This window comes from Eurypyga helias, unplaced genomic scaffold, assembly GCF_000690775.1.
Source record: "Eurypyga helias isolate BGI_N326 unplaced genomic scaffold, ASM69077v1 scaffold14886, whole genome shotgun sequence".
NCBI classification, from domain to species: Eukaryota; Metazoa; Chordata; class Aves; order Eurypygiformes; family Eurypygidae; genus Eurypyga; species Eurypyga helias.
In genome coordinates, this window is record NW_010257342.1 from 98,211 (window position 1) to 103,770 (window position 5,560).

Here is a 5,560-nt window from a genome sequence, read left to right on the forward strand (position 1 = left end):
CTGCTGAGCCCAGCAAGGCCAGCACAGCCCAGGGCTGCACAGGGTTGATGAAATGGGATGGGGGAGAGCTTGCAAGGGGAGAGGGAGGAGGGGAAGAGAAAACTGGCATTTTAGATCACTGGGACCTGTCCTGTTATTAAAACTGTTCTTGCCCTGGGTTGACAATTTCCATGACTGTTTTGTCCCAGAGCTCAAAGGAAACCTCATACTGCTCTCCCTTGGTGATGGAAAACAGGAATGAATATTTAACTGGCAATGATGACAAATGAAGATTTTGCATTAGAGAGGGGTCCCTGGGAGAATCCCATCCTCACGAAAGTGACTCGCCTCCTTGCCCTGCTGTGTTACTCTCTCGGTACATCACATTCAGGGGAGGGGATACAACCAAGTCTGAGCAACCTTATGGGCCTGAACTGTCACTCTTGAGAAAGCACATGAAGGCAATGGCACACGGTTGTTTTCATGCCTGAATGTAGGATAGCTGACCAGCAAGGAGCTTCACTCTCCCCTTCACTATAAATTCCGTCGCCACGGCAGTAGGCAGGGAGGGGTTTATGGGAAAAAGTTGGGCTGGCAGAGGAAAAGTTAGGGAGTGGGAGTAGGGTTGCCTTTGCTTTCACTTTAGATATCTTAATTGAGGAAATACCAGACTCAATTCACTGACACGTCCTCAAGAGGGAGGGTGTCAGTGAGTGGAAAATATTTGAGAATGTGCAGTTTGACTTCCTGGGGTATAAAAAAGAAAGTAAGTTTGATCGTTTGATCGATCGATCGATCTATCTATCTATCTATCTATCTATCTATCTATCTATCTATCTATCTATCTATCTATCTATCTATCCTGAAGAAACAACTTACAACTTATTGTTCTGAAATACAAAATGGTAGCAGAGAAGTTATGGCACTTGCACAAAGGAGTTTATACTACAAAATAGGTGCATGCCACATCTACTTCTGCTTTCAATTATGTTTGTACAGAACTAACAATTTTAATAGCTGTATATTAGTAAACTGAAGCAGAACTGGACTTGTTTCTCTACACCTCACGCACGTATCCAGACAACCCATAGGTATACAAACACTACATGTTATATACGTGAAAGTGATATTGATAAGATAAATTGCATTTACGATGCACCTTTGACCACCTCAGCTGCATGCCGCCGGCTACTCTGTTCCTAATGGGACTGCTTCTGGCAATCAAGAAGTCTGATCATTTTCAAACAGCCACCATTTTATTTTTGCAAATCAACCTGTCAGAATAAATGGTTCTGTCCTTCTTTCCATGTATAACAATTTTTTCTTCTGAATTGTGGGATGCTCAAAAATCATTCCTGGATTAGCCATAGGCTTAAGGTCTGAAACCACTGAAACCTTTAAGGAATAGGACCATTCCTATCTCAATGTTTAGTTCAAGGGAATTTTTAAACCACATTTTCAGGTGTTCTGCATACGCTACAACATTAGCAGAAAAATAATCATGCAAGGTTGCCTTGGAAAGTTTGCTTTTATTTGAAAACAGCATGTTGTAGTCATTTTTTATCTCCTCCTGTTTATGAACCCAGACAACTTAGATACCACAAATACAATTTTCTAGATCTCAGGAAGATCTATTAAAACATTTTAAAATGATATAAAATTAACTTTGTGAATAAAATATGGTTTGAAAAGTTGTTTTCTCAAAACCATCTCAGTCTTATTTGTTTGTATACAGCTATCATCAAGGGTCCGCAAATGAACTAAATTCTCATTTTGTCTATGTACATCATTAGAAAATCACCCCAGCTAAGCAACTGCTTTTTTTATCTTTCCCATATGTGGTCATTTCATTCTGTCTCTGAGTACTTGAGAAATGAATACTTGTGGCCTTCTTTAAAATTTAAGGAATGTCCTCCATAGATTTAGAGGAAACTGGTTTGGAAAAAGTTCAAATGTCGTTGTTTGGAGTGCAGATTTCAGCACAGGTCAGAGGTGAGTTTTGATTAGCTGCCACAGCACTAATCTGTGGTTGGCTCCATCATTTTCCTTGGTGTCATGTCCTGGGAGCCTCCTTTAGGACAGCAGCTACTTTCTGGATTTTCCTCACCATTGGCTGGTGTTGGCTTATTAGCCAGGAGAAACTACCAGAGCACTTAATATTAAAAAATGGCACTTTGCAGTGAGCACCATATCCGAAAAGCGTTTCCGCTACTTTCAGCTGAGCATCTTGCACACGAGTTAGAAGGTGGATTAATTTATCAGCAGTTGTGATTAATGATGCAGTAGTACAAGCCCTAAGTATTCTTAAATCACGGCTCAACTTCCCTCTCTCCCACCCCGGCTAGTTCAGCTGCCTTAAAAATCGTAATGTGCAACAAGAAAACATCAAAGCATTGGGATTCCTCCTACTTGCTTCTGGTTCTTGAGCCTTACAGGTTGTACTTATTCGCTGGTATAGCTACTTCATTGAGGTACGTGGAGAGTTTGAGCTCTGTCCTCCACCAGAAAGGCTAAATGTCTCTTTCTTCCCTGCCTGAATTCAGCTAATATTCCTTAATCCCATCGATCCAGGTGCTGTGGATTCCAGAAAAGCACCAAATACGGCTGTCATTGTGGAAGAAAAAAAGAATAAAAGAATAATTGGCAACTTTACATCCCCCAGATAAAGAGAAAGCAAGAGAAGAAACTGAATACATTAGGAAAAAACAGAAGGAAATAAGCAGAAAAATGTTGCACTGAATAACATTTTCCCTTTTAGTTTAAATGGGATTTTCTTTTTAGCCTCTTCTAAGGACTTCTTCTGGGTATAATTCTCTCCAATAGCCCTACTAGTGATGTTGTGTTTTTACCGTAATTTGTTAGTCAAGCATGAACCAGGATCTCTGTGGGTTCCCATTCCCAGCCTTTTTGAAGGCTAAATAGTTCCATTCTCTGTCCTAATCTGCTGCCACAGGAGAAGAAAAGAAAAAAATGTAGGAAATCTGGATCCGTCTAAGCCTGGCTTGGAAATCTTGCCTTGGGTGATGAAGCCGGACTGTGTCATTCCAGCTGACATTTGCATTTAGCATCGTTAGAGTTAAACGCCAATATCTGGCATTTGTACACTGCAATTAGCAGTATCATTTGTTCTCATCTGAGCAGTCTGAGGGTTTCTTTGTTTTGTTTTTGTGAATGACTTGCTGGGACGCATTTCTACTGCAAATTTTGTAAAAAAAATAATTTATTTTTATAGTGAAAATGCTTTTTTTTTTGGTTGTTGTTCTTCTGATAGCTATAAGCTATAATGTGTAAAATACAGATGTTTCTACCAATGCTGTGAAGTTCCCTAAGGGCAACACTACTCGCCTATTTTTCCAAACTGCCTGCCAGCGTAGTTCGTAACGTCAGGTCTCACTTAGGCGCTTGTAAATAAGAGCCAAAGTCTTGGTCTTGCTCTACGCACGGTGCGGGCAGCCTTGGGAAGTCAGGGGAGCTGCGGGCAGATGCTGTCTGCCTGCCTGGGGCTCGCTGCAGGATACAGTCCAAATTTGTCTCGGAGTCGCCAGCCTTGTTGTTGCCTGTGCCGTTCAGCTACTCAGGGCTAGAACCAGGGCAGAAGTAAAGCACTGGGCACCGTGTTGCTTTCATGCTTCTGCCGTCGAGTCCCTCGCAAAAGCCAAGAGCTGAAAAATCACCAAACTGCAGGGCAGAAAATGATTCCTGAGGTGGTTTCGGCTCAGCCAGCTGGGGTAGTTTCAGCAAGTCCGGTCCAGATGGCTTTTCTGCTCTTTGCATTCTGGGGCCTTGGGCATTGTACCTGCCTTGAGAGCTTTGCATTTGTGGAATGTTTTGAGTCCTCCTCAAAAGGAGGGTGGGCCAGGCTAAGGTGCAATGGGCATTTCTGGAGGTGCAGAACATACCCCGGTGGCTTGTAGACAGAGTTGGCTCTGAAGACACTGGGAGCATTTGCACACGAAGAAAGACAGCAGCCAGGACCAACACGAAATAGCCATGGGAGGACTTTGTAAAAGCTTTAAGTGGGAGACATGGAGGGCTGTTAAGACTCAGGGCCAGATCCTGACCCTCCCACTGGGTGGGCGTCCAGCCCAGCCAGAGTTTTGTCGCCTGGCGGGGCTCCATACCAAGGAACAGTGATTGTGTCCAAGGATGGCTGGCCTGCCTGGGTGGCAGCACGGGTATCCCGGGCTCTGCGGACAGCATGCAGCAGAGAGGTCACCGAGGTTTCAAGGCCGTTGGCCATGGGGCAGGCACCAGCTGATGCACAGCCTCAAAGGACGTGAGGGGGTGTCTGGTGGAGCACATGGAGGCAGAGGGGTGTGTTTGAGCTGTAGCTCAGGGGGGTTTGGGACACGAGCTCTGAACACGGGGCAGCCCGGGACAATGTCCCCCTGGGACAATGTGGGGAGTGGGTCCATCCCTGCTAAATCCCAATGGCCCCAGCAGTAGGGACTGGTGATGCATGCATCCCTAATCCCCCCGACCCTCACTGAAACAGGCAGCCCCTTCCCTGTGCTCCCTTCTCCCCTCTGCCTTGGCCAGAGGACCCATGGCCAGGACCCCCTGACGTATCTCCCCAGCAAGCGCTTCTCTTCCTCCCACTGCTCATGCCCACCCCAGCTTCTCGCACACACGCTCCCTTGCGTAAGAAACACAAACCTAAAATGCAATACATGAATTAAGTTAATTATCCAATTAAATGTAGCTACAACACATCTGCTATTGTTTCATGGGCTCTTCTCAAAATTTAAAACACATTTAAGGAAAAAAAAGGCAAAACAAAATACAAAAAAAAATCTCTCTGCCAGGGCAAATCCTCAGCATGCTATGAACAAATAAGACATCTGTTTAAAGTAAATTGGGGCTGGGGAGTATAGACTGAAAACAATAACAAGAGCAAGAAAGAATAATGACAAGGCGAAATCCCAAAGAATTACACTCCCACTTTGAGCCAGGGGCAGCTCTCTTGTTGCTGTGCAGGGCTCTTTAATAGAAGCTGTGAGCAAGTTAGCTGATCTCCTGAAAGTTAAATTATAGTAAAAATATCAGAAAAGCCATCAAGCCCTGTCCCTTTGTGGTGTTTGTGATCAGAGGTGGTCGGGATGTAGGGGGGTGGAGTGAGAGGAATTAAATCTATGACTAAACATTTTTCACGGCAACAAAAGGACGGCGATTAAGAGATAAATTAATGCTCTGGCAACGCTTCCTGTTTTGAAGGATGCAGCAGCGGGTAATGAATGGCTGTGTTTGGAGCGAGCCTGAACAGCCTCTTGCAGAGCTCTCCGCTCAGGCCAAACAGCAATAAACTGTCTCTCCTCATCTCCAGCTCCTGCAGGAAACGGACTTAAAAAATCTTTGGCAACCTCTGCGCCCTCTTTTTCCCCAGGGTTGTCGTCGATCGTTTGATGTCTCCCTCTCTCCCTCTCTCCCCCACTCCTAACCTTTTCCCATTCCCCCTCCCTTGCAGTCTGAAGTCTATTTTCAGAGCTCTGCTGCTGAAAGGCTTTGAAAGTTTTGTTTTCAGCAAAATATTTCCTTGAGAGCTCCCGCCCTGTTCCCCGCTCCGCTCCGCAGGCTTGCAGGT